This window comes from Vanessa cardui, chromosome W, assembly GCF_905220365.1.
Source record: "Vanessa cardui chromosome W, ilVanCard2.1, whole genome shotgun sequence".
NCBI lineage: Eukaryota > Metazoa > Arthropoda > Insecta > Lepidoptera > Nymphalidae > Vanessa > Vanessa cardui.
Genome location: NC_061153.1, coordinates 428,881 through 443,905, shown reverse-complemented (window position 1 = coordinate 443,905; position 15,025 = coordinate 428,881). Strand labels below are relative to the sequence as shown.

The 15,025-nt window shown below is 38.0% G+C and overlaps 1 pseudogene; it reads right to left on the bottom strand.

The window, feature by feature from the left end:
- Positions 1-42: 42 nt before the first annotated feature.
- Positions 43-8,727, bottom strand: LOC124542747 (annotated as a pseudogene).
- Positions 8,728-15,025: the final 6,298 nt, after the last annotated feature.

The window sequence follows — 15,025 nt, the reverse complement described above, 5'->3', positions numbered from 1 at the left end:
GACATTTGTCTATTTGAAGTACAAAGGAAATATTATTAACAACTACCGCCAACGATTTCTCAATTGATATCTTGAGTAACGTTCCGGTTGCACGCAGAAGGCACTAACTGTATCTTTAGATCTTGCAGTCTGTTGGATTTGGGATTTTAAATTTTTAATAAGTGGATCCCAGGTGTTAGAAAGTCTCCAACCATCTTCTCTATTGAAGTTCGGATGTTTTTGAATTTCAATAGCCTCGCGTATCATTCTAGGAATGAATCTGTGTTCTCTAGCGAGGATCTGTGGTTTATCAAATCGGATAAAATGGTTAGGTTTATCCAGAGCATGTTCACAGACTGCAGACTTTGAAGAACGCCTATTTTTGACATCTCCTATATGTTCCTTGACCCTGGTACCGATACTTCTCTTTGTTTGGCCTATGTAAGATAAACCACACTCACATTCGAGTTTATATACTCCTGCAGTTTGTAAAGGGATATTACTCTTGATAGGTCTCAAGAACTGGCTCACTTTCTTATGAGGCTTGTAAACGGTTTTAATCGAAGCTCGCTTCAAGATGTTGCCAATCCTGTCTGTAACTCCTTTCACATATGGTAGAAATGCAGGTTGTCGCTCAACTGGGGGTGGCTTGATACGGCTTCTGCGATGCTGGCGAGGCACGGGCAGCTTGTTCTGGTGGAGTGCAAGCTTGACCTGACGTAGCTCGTCCTCTAGGTGTACAGTATCGCAGAGATGGTGGGCTCTCTGAAACAAAGATTTGCCAACGGTAGCTAACTGACTAGGGTGGTGGTGCGAGTCACCATTGAGGTATTTGTTGGTGTGTGTGGGTTTCCTATAAACTGTGTGACTTAATGTATTATCAGGATTCTTGATAATAAGGATGTCAAGGAAAGCTAAAGAATTATTTGCCTCTAATTAAATCTCTATATACGGTTCATATTTGGGCTTCGCAAATATGACCATGTTTCTGAATTCCGCAAAAAGCTCAAGTGGCTTCCAGTCCGCCTTCGCAGGAATACTCGTATTCTATCATTTCTTTACTGTATCCTATTCAATCCAAAAGTTCCTCTTTATTTAAAAGAGAGATTTAAGTTACTTGGCGCTTCTCATTGTCGCTCTCTGCGCTCCGAGGATAATTTAATTTTGAGTATCCCTTCTCACTCTTCAACTTGTTACTCAAAATCTTTTACAATTAACGCAGCACGCTTATGGAACTCCTTGCCCTTAGCGGTACGTCGAGCTAAATCCCTTGAAATATTTAAATGTCGCATTTTCGAATATTATATTGATACTTGAAATCGTATTTTCATCCCTTACCTTTCTCCTCCTCCAATCCTCATTTATTTTAAAATTGTGTGTATGTTTTTCTTACTAGTTATGTGTGTATTTTCTCATTATATATGTATGTATTATTTTTACTACTTTATAATGTTTGTATTATAGTACACCTCCACCCTAAATTTATTTATTTATTATAATGTCCTATGCCAACCGGTTGCCTGGAAGAGATCGCTCTTCTAGCGATAAGGCCGCCGATTGTATACTGTATAACATTGTTTTTTTTTTTTTTTTTTTTTTTTTTTCTGTTTTAAAATTTTATGTACTTTGCTTGGTGTACAATAAAGTATATTTCATTCATTCATTCAATTCCATAGTAAATTGAATGTTTTTATTTATAGAATTAAGATGTACTAAAAATGCAGATGTCAGATCACTAGGTAATATTGTGAAAGTGTCATCTACGTACCGTTTATAAAACCTAGGTGTTATTAGTCCGGAGCGAAGAGCCCTCTCCTCCAGGTCTTCCATGAATAAATCGGCGACCACGGGGGATACTGGAGAACCCATGGCTACCCTGTCAACGTTTACATAGAATTCATCATTCCACAATAAATAACCTGATGTGAGGCAGTGATGTAACAGCTCTGCATATTCAATAGGCATGTTGTGTGTCTGTAGTTTCCTCTTGACAATTTCGATGCAGTCTTGTTTGGGTAAGCATGTAAACAATGACTGGACATCAAAACTAACCATTGTCTCGTTGTTGGTTAATTTAAGGTCTTTGATTTCACCAACAAACTGGTAAGAATCCTTGACATACGCCGCAGTGTGTCCTCGGAGGGGTGATAATATCCTTGCTATGTGTTTCGATTTGGCTTACAATAGGACGCAGCGGAGCACCAGTTTTATGGATCTTAGGTAACCCATACAGTTTTGGCGGCTTTGCACATGTAGGCACGAGTGATTTTTTTTTTTTTTTTAAATAATAACATCGATACACCAACATATAGATTGGCTCAACACATTATCAATGTCGATGACGTCTGGCATGTGGGCTGCGCAGTACGGGTAGTGCGTGGGAACGTCTGGTCCTAACACATCGTAGCCGTGGCGGTTTGCATCATCCAGGAGGCGTCTGCCACCCGGACTCACGGTGCTTGAGTTCCACGCCGTGTGTTTCGCGTTGAAGTCTCCAGCAATTACCGTGGGCAGCGGCGAGTTCAACAGAGTGTGGACGTCAGCTACTGCGAGTCGGTTATTCGGAGGCTTGTAGAAGGCGAACACGCAGAAGGGATGGCGATCGATGCATATCTGCACGCCCAGGGCGTACGACGACTGCAGTTGTTGTACTGGCAGGAGTTGGTGAATGATCTTTCGACGGACCAAGACTGCTAAACCCCGATAAGCAGTTCCGTTCGGCGAGGTGTGATCCTCCCGGTAGACATAGTATTCGGAAACCTTCAACTTGTCTACTTGTCTAAGGTGAGTCTCGCTGATCAGGCCGATGTCCACTCGACGCTGGGCAAGCAGAGTCTTAAAGAGCTGGGCTTTTTGTGATGAAAGCCCGTCGGCATTCCAGAATGCAATACGGAGCTCACCCATGACAGAGCTCCATTATGCATTTTAGGATCAGCGGTATTGGGTCACGCTGCTCCTGGGTGGCCACCAGAACCTGATTAAGGGTGCCGATGATATTAGTCAGTCTTGGGTCCATAGGAGCCACCCGCTTCGCCTTCGTCCCCGTAACAGGGGTAGCGACCACGGTGCGCTTGGACGGTATGTTAGGCTTACGACGGCGCTTTTGGCTCGGTTGCTGTTGTGTCTGGTTTGCTGCTGCCATGAGCGAACCGGGCGCGTTGACCTCTGCTGTATTGGAAGCTGAAGGGACGGGGGCTGAGGGAGCGCGCTGTTATACGTGATTTCTTTATTGGTTTTTTAAAAAAAAACACTATTCACGAAACTAAATTTAATTTAGAAATTTAATTTATTATTTAATGAAATAGAAAATTATTATAATGAAATAGAATTAATTAAGGATTTAGAAATAGATTTAGTAATAGATTTAGTAGTCGATTATTCGACTTCCGACCCGTACCGAGACTGAGATTGAACTGCTCTATCTCTGAAATGGAACTGAGGGCTTGACTCCATATCGCTGATGAAGCAGATCACAGGAATGGATAGTCAGCCCTTTCCCATAGGTAGTCAGGGTATAACAACAACCCCTCCCCCCCATAAGACTGAAGTTCGAGGGAAAATCGAAGTTCAGAGGGTAAAGGCTATTTAGACAACTTCCCTTAATCGGGGTAGTGGAATTGGAGAATCTTCGCATTGCGAGTTATTTTCAATTTCGGCAGGAGTCGGTTTGGATTTAGTAATTACAATTTTATTCTTATATTTAAAAAATATTTTAATTAACTTAAATATAACAAGAAATAGTAAAATAAATGAAATAGTAATCGTGAGAATAGAATAATGTATTCCACATTTAACAATGGCAGGTTTTTCGTTTATAATTTTATTTAAATCAGAAATTAGTTTATCATTATGATTGTATTTTGTAAAATCATCTAAGTCTACATTTTGAATGACAGAGGAAAATTTATTAATTGAATTAATTGTATCATTTATAATACAACAAGAATCGTTAATAATGTTTAAATCTAGAATAGGAGTAATTATACTTATATTAAGATTATAATTAGAAGAAATAAGTCTTGCACTCTTTGTGTACACTGTACATTGTTCAGGAACTTGTAAAATGCCGGTGCCGATTATCACCACACTCAATAGAGATTTTATCCGGTTTTGTTTGCACGAAAATCCACCGATTGTTTGTAAGTGGTTTCCAAATGTCTAATCACCGGATATTGTTTTAGTTACGCACATCACAGGAATAGCACTAGTGGGTTTCGTTAAAAGTTCACTTTCACACGTGGGGTTACTGGTAGTCAGCATCACCATGGAGATTTCGCACAGATAGAACTCAGAGCTTACAATTTTACATTTATCTAAATTTTCTAAATTACAAAAACTTAACTTATCCTTAGAAATACCAGTATATAAACTATAAGGAGAAATTAAACTAAATACATTTGGGTTATTAGGCCCATGAGGAGTTGGTAAAGCTAATTTATGATATAATAGGTTGGGGAAAAAGTTTCTTCGTATTTTATATGAAAATTCAAAAAGTTTTTGTTATAGTTTATTTACATTTGACTAAAGTATGTAGGTGCCATTTTGTTCCATAACTTTTTGCCATCTTGTTGGTAGTGACATGATCCCATTGCTGTAAAAATTTTGGGGCTTCTGATCGAAAAACTGCGACAAGTGGTTTTGGCAGTCCTCTCGTGATGTTAACCTGACACTGCCCAAGGAATTCTGCAGAGACCGAAACAGATGAAAATCTGAAGGTGCAAGGTCAGGACTATACGGCGGATGCATTAATACCTCCCAGCCAAACTCTCGTAACTTTTGTTGAGTGGCTAAAGATGTGTGAGGTCTAGCGTTGTCATGGTGAAAAACCACACCCCTTCTGTTGATCAATTCTGGCCGCTTTCTCTCAATTTCTTGCTTCAATCTCATCAATTGTTCGCAATACAGTTCTGAATCGATGGTCCTGCCGGGCGGTAACAGCTCATAATGAATGATGCCCTTCCAATCCCACCATAAACACAGCATTACCTTGTTGCGAGTTAATCCAGGTTTTGCCACAGTCTGTGAAGCTTGACCGGCCTTTGACCACGATCTTTTTCGCACGTTCTTGTCGTATGTGATCCACTTTTCATCACCAGTTATCAGCTTCTTCAAAAATGGTTCGGTTTCATTACGTCGTAATAAAGAATCACAAATGAGTACACGGTTCATTAGGTTTCTTTCAGTGAGTTCATGAGGCACCCATATATCGAGCTTTTTTGTGTACCCAGCTTTATTCAAATGAGTCAAAACCGTTTTGTGGTCAATTGCCAGTTCTTCAGCTACATCGTAACTACTAATATGCCGATCTTGCTCCACTTTTTCAAAAATGGCATCAATTTTGTCCGTAACAGGGCGACCAGAGCGAGATGCATCTTTGATATCAAAATTTCCGGCTTGAAAACGCTTAAACCAAACTTGCGCTACTCTCACAGATACTGCATTAGGTCCATAAACATCACAAATTTTTTTCGCGGCTTGAGTTGCATTTTTACCTTTTTTATAGTAAAATTTTAAAATGTATCGAATTTCTTCTTTAGATTCACTCATTTTAACAACAACAAAAACAAATGAAAATCACACAAATTCCTAATTTGAATTTGGAATTTGTGTGATTTTGTTGTGTCTTCTTTAAAATTAAAATTTTTTAATGATACCAAAACCAGCCGGATACAAATGGTATAGCCAAAGAGATTTTATTACAAGTTCATACATACTATATGCGAAAAGACTTTTTCCCCAACCTAATATAACATTCTGAAAATAATTCTATTTCATGATCTTTGCCACCTATGCCCTGTATATTTTCAACCGACTTCAAAAAGGAGGAGGTTATCAATTCGTCTGTATTTTTTTTTTTTTATTTATGTTTGTTATCTCATAACTTTTTACTGGGTGGACCGATTTTGATAATTTTTTTTTTTGTTTGAATGGTAGTGCTTCCCGTGGGGTCCCATTTTAATTTTATTTTTTTCCGATGATGACGATGAACGACATAAGTCTTAAATTTGCATTATGTATGTGCGCGACAAATAGGTGAATAACTTTAAATTGGTTAGCACAATTTTGATGATTCTTTTTTTATTATAAAGGATATACTTTAAGGGTAGTTTGGTGAAAGTTTGGTAAGGTTCTGAGCATAGGATCCATGACAAATTAAGGGAACGGGAGGGAACGGAACAGGAACAAAAATTCACCTGTGAAATGGAGAAGAATAGATCAATAGCATTCCTTGATGTTAAAATTGGAGTACGTACGGATGGGTCGTTGAGCCATACTGTCTACAGGAAAGCAACGCATACCGACCGATATCTCCATGCTACTTCACACCACCATCCTCGACACTTAAACGCTGTAGTAACATCATTGACCAATCGCGCATACGACCTTTGTGATAAAGACCATATACAATCTGAGCTAGCACACGTTAAAGAGGTCCTACAGCGGAATGGATATAAAGCGAGAAACACAGCTGCACGGAATAATAAGCTACTGCGACAGTACAGGGTTGAAAGACAACCAGCGTTTATGCCATATGTTAAAGGAGTGACAGATAAGATAGCTAGAGCCCTGAGTAGATATGCGGTGAAGACTATCTTCACTCCTTTCAAGAAGATAGGGCAAATGTTGCGTTCGCCTAAAGATAGCTTTCCCCTGGAAAAACCCGGAGTTTATAAAATCGACTGTAGTTGTGGTAAATCCTATGTTGGACAGACGAAGCGTACGGTATCTTGTCGCATTAACGAACACATCAAGGCGGTAAAAAACAACGATACCAAGAAATCAGTCATCGCGGAACATCTCCTGGAAGCCGGGTCGAACCATTGGATCGAGTTTCATAATACTTAGATACTCTTGACAGAACGCCACTACATACCCCGACTGGTACGAGAAGCCATTGAAATAACTAAATTTAGTAATTTCAATAGAGAGGATGGGTTTCAACTGTCGAGAGTATGGAATCCAATAATAAAATTATGCAAACCCCCGCAAAATAAATATAAAATAAAAAATTCGCGAATTGATACGGTGAGTTTCGTCTGCAAAACACGGGATCGAGTGTCGAGTGTACATAAAATAAATTCAACTAGTGACAATGGTAGGGGTGACAATAGTAGTGGTGACCGGTGTTTACATAGCAAACGTACAAGAAAGGAGGTAGTTCGATACGGACATCTCTAACATTATCAGCATCTACCCGCACACTTCAGTCTCGTGAACAAGACATTCGTAGACAATGTCGAAATATCGAGCTCCACCGAACAAAAATAAAAAACATGGTAAATATCCCGAAATTAATAACTTTAATAATAGGAATTTTAATGTCGTGAGATAAGTGCCGTTCGTTATCAACTAGCCCTTTGTAAAACTGAGTCGGAGTTATTATGTTCGGATGTAGAATGTTTTGGCTACTCAGAATGATTGCGTCTGTTAAATCTTCTAATTGAAACGAGAATGTAAGTAGGAAACTTTCAATGTTCATGATTATGGTATGGACTTTTGTTTTAATAATTAAATTATTCGATATTTCCGTAATATTATTTGTTTGATTTAAGATCGACTTTAATATTGTATTAAAGGTTTCTTCATTGTTTTGTAATTTTTTAATAGTTTTCTCAAAAGATTCTAATGTTGAAGTAGTAATTAAAATATTTTCTTTCATTAATTCCGCGAGTTTCTTTTGATTATTGTGGACGAGTTCAATAGCGGTATCGTATTTTAATGCATCATCCTCATCAAGGGTGCCAAAAATATGTTTGAATAATGTGCCTATACCACCAAATCAGGCAGATCTTTTATTCCGTTCGGATACCAGGTGAGAGATGGAATCGTATTCGCGACGAATGTCATTAAAACGGACATTTAATATAGAAAGTGTGTTTTCGCAATTAAAATCACTAGTTTTCTGACAAATAGACCTCACTGATCCTATGATTTCGTTTATATTAGTTAAGTGAGGTTTAATATAGGATATATCCAAGTAACTAACAATATTTAGATCGCCTTTTATAATTTTAAGTTTTCCTAAATTATCGAAATATATTCCGGAGTTAGAAGGATAAGGCTTGATGAGATCTGGATGCGCGTAGGTTGAGAAACTGAAAGAGAAAAGAAGTAAGAATAGATAAATAGAAGAATAAATTAATAGAAAAATGAATTAATAAAATTATGAATAAAAGAAGAATGAATTAATAGAAGAAGATAGAATGAATGAAATTAAATAAATAGAAGTATGAGTGAATATAAGAGTGAATGAATAGAAGAATGAAAAGAAGAATAGAATAATGTAGAATATGACTTTAGTATTTAATTATGATCAAGAAGAAGAAGGTTGTTGGACTTCTGCAGGTTTAACTTCATTGAAATGGTGTGTTATATGACGTCTGTTTATGAGTAGCGTGAGTGTGTTGTTGTTATGTACTTTAATTATTTTATAAGATCCTTTGTAGACGGGAGATAGAGCTTTTCTCAATCTCAAATGATTTTAAAGATATACATAATCACCTTCTTTATACTGTGGTGGAGTTCTAGTTCTAGCATCATAGTAGTTTTTAGAAGATTCTTTTGATTTTAAAATATTTTCTAATGCTAAATCTCGAGTATATTTAAATTTATGTTGTAGCATCCGAATATAGTCTGAATAAGTAGTACCAGAGTTATTTTCGTAAATAGAATTTGGTAAATAAGGTTTATGTCCAAAAACAAGTTCATATGGACTGAATTTAGTAGTAGAATGTATAGAAGTATTGTAGGCAAGCATAGTAGTATAAACATATGTAGGCCAATTATCTTGATTTTCATTTATAAAGGATTTGAGATATTCTTTGAGAGTGGAATGGCTTCGTTCTAGAGCACCTTGTGTTTGGGGATGATAGGGTGATGCCCATAATTGTTTGATTTTCAGGAACTGACAAGTTGTTTTAAAAAGATCTGACGTGAAATTAGTACCTTGATCAGTGAGAATGGATTTAGGTAACCCGAAAAGAGAAATAAAATGAATAAGACAATCAGCTGATTCTTCTGCTGTTGTACTTCGTATAGGGTAAGCTACAGAATATTTAGTATGGTCATCTTGTAGAGTTAGTATATATATGGTTGTTGGTATATATGGTTTTAGCTGTACCTGACTCGGGAAGTGGACCTACTATGTCCAGTGCTACTCGTTGAAAGGGAGCAGTGGAAGTGGAAGTGATTTCCATAGGAGCTCTATTAATTCTTCTGAGAGCTTTATTTTCTTGACACATTTTACATTTCCTAACATATTCTTCTATATCTCCTCTCATTCCCTTCCAGAAGAATTGTTCTCTAACTCTATTGTACATTCGGGACGAAGCTAAATGTCCGGCTACTGGGATATCGTGATTTTCTTTTAGGATTTTCGGTATTTCACTTAACGTAGGATATATAGTTTTATTCAAATAAACATGCACACATACCTTAGTTTCATGGAATATGTATATTAGGATATTGTAAATTTTGGTATAAGTGTGTTTATCAAAAGGATTTTTGAAATCGGGTATTGCAATATCTGTTACAGTTCCTGATTGTAAAATAATATCTCGTACTTGTTTAAGGCATTTGTATATAGCAGGATAAGAGAATTCGTCGAAATGATGGACTTTAGTAAAAATGAAGTAAATATCTTTATCTGCGTATTTTATTTTCAGATAGGAATGAAGTTCTTTTTCAGAATTAATGATTTCGTCTTTCTCTGGATGATTTAGAAGGATTTCGGGTATATATGGATTTTTGGATTTATTATGGATGGATTCATCGAGATCTATTTATGTAGGAATTAGGATAACTTTGAATGAGGATTTTAGGAGATTTTCATTATGTTCTTTCAGCATGGTATCATATGATTTATCCTTTTTGCTAATAGATTTTAGGAATTTCGAATAATCGTCATTATTTAGATTGGAGTTAGGTTGGGAATTAGAACTTGTTGGAGATGGAACATCAATGTTATCAAAGTCGAGATGAAGATTTGTATTTCGTGGACTTAAGTCTAGAGGTCCGAGATCTATTAGGGCTGGTTCTTCGTTATGAGGTAATGCAGGATTTGGAATTGTGTCTGGGTCAGAAGCAGGGTTCGTAAAAGGATTTAGTATATAGTCTTGAATGTTACTTGGACCAGGAGTTGGATCTATATATGGATTTAGCATGGAGTCTGGAAGAGTACTAGGACCAGGGTTTGGATTTACATATAGATTCAGAGTGGAGTCTGGAATAATAGGTTGTCTAAGATTAGTGTCTTGATTTAGTAGATCATTATTATCGAAAGAAGAAGGAATATGAGAAGGTCGCTCTAGGGGAGGATCTTCTAGAGGATTTTCCAAAATATCAGAAGGAAATGGAAACAAGGAATCAGCGGTTGGTGAATTTTCACCTATTGGATTTACTGGAAAGCGGGAAAGTGCATCAGCGTTAGAGTTGATTTTTCCCTTTTTATGAACAATGTTATAATCGAAATCTTCTAATTTGAGACGCCAGCGGACGAGTCTTGATTCAGGATCTTTACAATTAAATAACCACTGGAGAGGTTTATGGTCTGTGGTTATTGTAAATCGATGACCATATAGATAGGGACGAAATGCTTTAGTTCCAAAGATTATAGCAAGACACTCTTTTTCCGTAACGCTGTAATTACATTCGGCTTTATTAAGAGTGCGTGAAGCGTAAGCGATTGGACGATCTTTTCCAATCTGACCTTGAGAAAGAATGGAAACGGAAAAGAAACGGCGTAATTAGATGCATCGCAAGTGAGTAAGGAAGGACTTGAGAAATCAGGACATGCTAATATAGGAGAAGTAACGAGTTTATTTTTTAGGTTTTCGAAAGCTAATTGTTGTTCGTTTTTCCAGTTAAACGATACATCCTTTTTGAGAAGATTTGTCAGAGGTTTAGCAAGTTTGGAAAAGTCTGGAATGAAACGCCTGTAATATGACACTAACCCAAGAAATGATTTTATATCCTTTGGTCATTTTGGTAATGGGAATTCAGTAACGGCTTTTATTTTATCAGGATTTGGTTTGACACCTTGACTGTTTATGATGTGACCAAGATATGCAACTTCTTTACGTAGGAATTCACATTTGTCAGGTTGTAGTTTTAAATTGTATTTTCTGAGTCTTTCGAAAACAGCGGAAAGATTTTGTATGCTGGTGGATAAATCTGGTGAATACACTACGATGTCATCTAGATAAACGAAACAGCGTGAACCTTGGAGTCCAGAAAGACATGTGTTCATTAACTTTTGGAATGTAGCAGGGGCGTTTTTTAGCCCAAATGGCAATCTGGTGAATTGGAAATGACCTTGAGGTACAGAAAAGGCAGTTTTAGCTGCATCTTGTGAGGACATAGGAATTTGATGAAAACCAGATGCTTTCCGTAATTGGTCTAAAATTTCGGTGATTTGTGGGATTGGATAAGTTTCACCTATAGTGATATCGTTGAGTTTTCTAAAGTCTATTACGACTCTCCATTTCTTTTCACCTGATGCGTCTAGCTTTTTGGGGACTACCCAAATTGGTGAAGACCAGGGTGAATCTGACGGGACAACTATATTTTGTTCTAGCATTTTATTAATCTGTTTTTCTACTTCTTTCTTATGACATTCAGGGAATCTGTAGGATTTTGTTTGAATTGGAGTTTCTGTGGTAGTTTTAATCTTTTGTTCTGTAGCTGTAGTGAAAGTAAGTTGATCGTCTGGAAGGTGGAAAATATCAGAGTAATCTGAGCAGATCTTAATTAGAGCATTTCTCTCTTCATAATTGAGATGGGATATTCTAAGTTGTTTAATGACTTCATTAGTTCTAGCTAGAGTCCTTGGATTCGGTGATGTTTCAAAAAAGGTCGTGCAGGGATATTTGTCTATCTGGTCTAGAGTGAAATTAAGGTTTGGGTGAAGAGTAGCAGGTTCATCTGATATATTTGCAATAGTTATATTAATGCGCTTATTATCTTTAACAGTAACAATACAATTAGCAACTAGTAATGATTCTGAAATGTGTTGATCTAGAATTACACCCTCTCGAATTTCAGGGTTTCTAACAGTACATTCGATTACTGTTTCATTACATTGGGTCCTATCCGCAGTAACTTTTTACTGTAATCGATTTGACATGCAAAATTTTTAGAAGGTCGTTTCCTATTATACCATCGTGATTTAAATTTATGTCTTCGACAACATGAAATTCATGAGATTTAGTGAGATTTTTGAAAATGTTCATTTTGAAACTCCCTAGAGTAGGAGTCACATCATCTCCGGGGTCAATTCCTTTCAGGGTTATTATTGTGTTGCTCAATTTAGGAAATTTGGACATGGATTTGAGTCTTAATAAGCTCACACAGGAGCCAATGTCTACTAGGAAGGATAGTGGTCTTTCTGAAACAGGAGTTTGGACAACAATATGCGGTAAGTATCTTTTCTCTGTATTTTTATTTATTTCATATATTCTCATGCTATTTTCTGTTTTTTGTTTCAGATTTCGTGTGGAAGGAACAGCGGATTTTGGAGAACTTTGATTCTGAGTATTGTGATTCGGTGGATTATGATTCGATGACTTATGATTCAGTGGATTATGATTCGATGAGTTATGATTCGCTGAGTTATGATTCAGTGAGTTATGATTCAGCGAGTTATGATTCAGTGAGTTATGATTCAGTGAGTTATGATTCAGTGAGTTATGATTCAGTGAGTTACGATTCAGTGAGTTAGAATTCAGTGAGTTAGAATTCAGTGAGTTACGATTCATTGAGTTACGATTCAGTGAGTTACGATTCAGTGAGTTACGATTCAGTGAGTTACGATTCAGTGAGTTACGATTCAGTGAGTTACGATTCAGTGAGTCACGGCATCGCACTATTTTTGATAGCCGCGGAAGTAGCCCTATCGAGAAAGTATGAAGGGCCAAGTCCTCCATTGCTGCTACGCGGCCAGTTATTTCGGATTTCTTTCGATTTGAGATTTTAATCTCTGTTAGTAATTTAGAAAGAATGGTTTCTATTCTAAGAGCGAATTGGTTTACTGTTTCTGAGGAACCTTGTTTGCATTCTTGTAACTCTGACAGTAAGTGGGCATAATGTTTTCTATCCCCAAATTGTTGTTTTAGAAATTCAATGAATTGATCAAAACTATCGATTTGTTTGATATTACAAGTGCTTTCCGCTCTATCCGTCAATTGGCTAAGGATATACCGAAATAGAATTGGTTATTGTGTTTTGTTCGCTAAGTTATACGCGTTTTGACAATTGGAAATGAATGCATTTAACTTTTCTCGTGAACCATGGAATGGTTTTATGAATTGAAGTAGTACATTTAACTCTACCTTTTCGTTTTGTATTTCTACGCGGGCGTTCGAGTTTTCACTCGCGGCACTAACAACTTTTGTGGTTTTGTCAGTGTTATCCGATTTTTCAACTTTCTTGGACTTTGGTTCACCTTTGGTGTCCATTTTGACTAAATTTCAAATAAGAGTTAAATTTAATATGCTATTTCCATATGTAGTTAACAATTGCTTAAATGATACAGTGCTTTGTTATGATATGAATACAATGTTGTTGAAATATCAACACGAAAGGTCAATACGATCTAGTAGTTTTAATTACAAAATTTATTAAATTGTATATATTATGTTTTTTTTTTTTTTTTTTTTTTTTTTTTTTATGGCATAGGTGGCAAACGAGCAGGAGGCTCACCTGATGGAAAGTGACTACCACCGCCCATGGACATCTGCAACACCCAGGGGCTTGCAGGTGCGTTGCCGGCCTTTGAGAAAGGAGTAGGCTCTTTTCTTGAAGGTTCCCATGTCGTATCGGTTCGGAAAAACCGCCGGCGAAAGCTGGTTCCACAAAGTGGTTGTGCGAGGCAGAAAATGTCTAAGAAATCGCGCTGTTGTGGATTTTCGGACATCAAGATGGTGCGGGTGAAACTTAGAATTTTGACGAGATGTCCGAAGGTGAAATTCAGCAGCCGGGATTAATCCGAACAATTCCTCGGAACATTCCCCGTGAAAAATTCGGTAGAAGATGCAGAGTGATCCGACATCTCTACGCAAAGCCAAAGGATCAAGGAGATCGGAAAGGGCTTGATCGTCGATAACTCGAGCCGCTCTACGTTGGATGCGGTCAAATGGAAGGAGCTGGTACTGGGGAGCACCCGCCCAGAGGTGAGAGCAGTACTCCATGTGAGGCCGAATTTGCGCCTTGTAAAGTTTTAGGCGATGGGCCGACGTGAAATACTGTCTCGCCTCGCTGAGCACGCCCAGCTTTTTTGAAGCCAATTTGGCTTTGCCTTCCAATTGACCGCGGAACTGAACGAGGCTCGAAATATCAACGCCAAGTATTCCGATACTACCTGTAGCGGCTATCGGAATGTTCTCAAATCGTGGAGATACGACAAATGGTGTTTTTTTAGCGGTTAACGCGCAAACTTGCGTCTTTTTGGGGTTGAAATGGACTAGATTTAGCCGGCCCCAATTCGAGACTTCGTTTAATGAAGACTCGATTTCAGACACAAGTTTGTTCCGGTTCTCTTCGACGTTTTCCCGAGAAATATTAGCGCGGCCGGTGTATAAGGTGTCAACGGTACTGTCGTCTGCATAGCAATGAATGTTCCCGATTTGCAACAAATCATTGATATGCAGAAGAAACAGAGTGGGTGATAGAACGCAGCCTTGTGGAACACCAGCATTGACGAATTTTAAGTCAGAGCATGCACCGTCGACAACGACCTTGATGCTCCGATCTGCCAAAAAACTGGTAATCCAATTGCATCATTTCCCGGGAAGCCCATAGGAAGGAAGCTTCGAAAGAAGCGCTTTGTGCCATACGCGATCGAAGGCCTTCGCTATGTCCAAGCTGGCTGCTAATGCCTCCCCCTTGCTCTCAACTGCTTCAGCCCACCTATGAGTAAGGTAAACTAGAAGATCACCGGCTGAGCGACCCCGACGGAAACCGTACTGGCGGTCACTAATCAGCTGATTCTCCTCTAGGTACCGCAGGAGCTGGCAGTTAATAAGGGACTCCATTATCTTGGAGAGCAAGG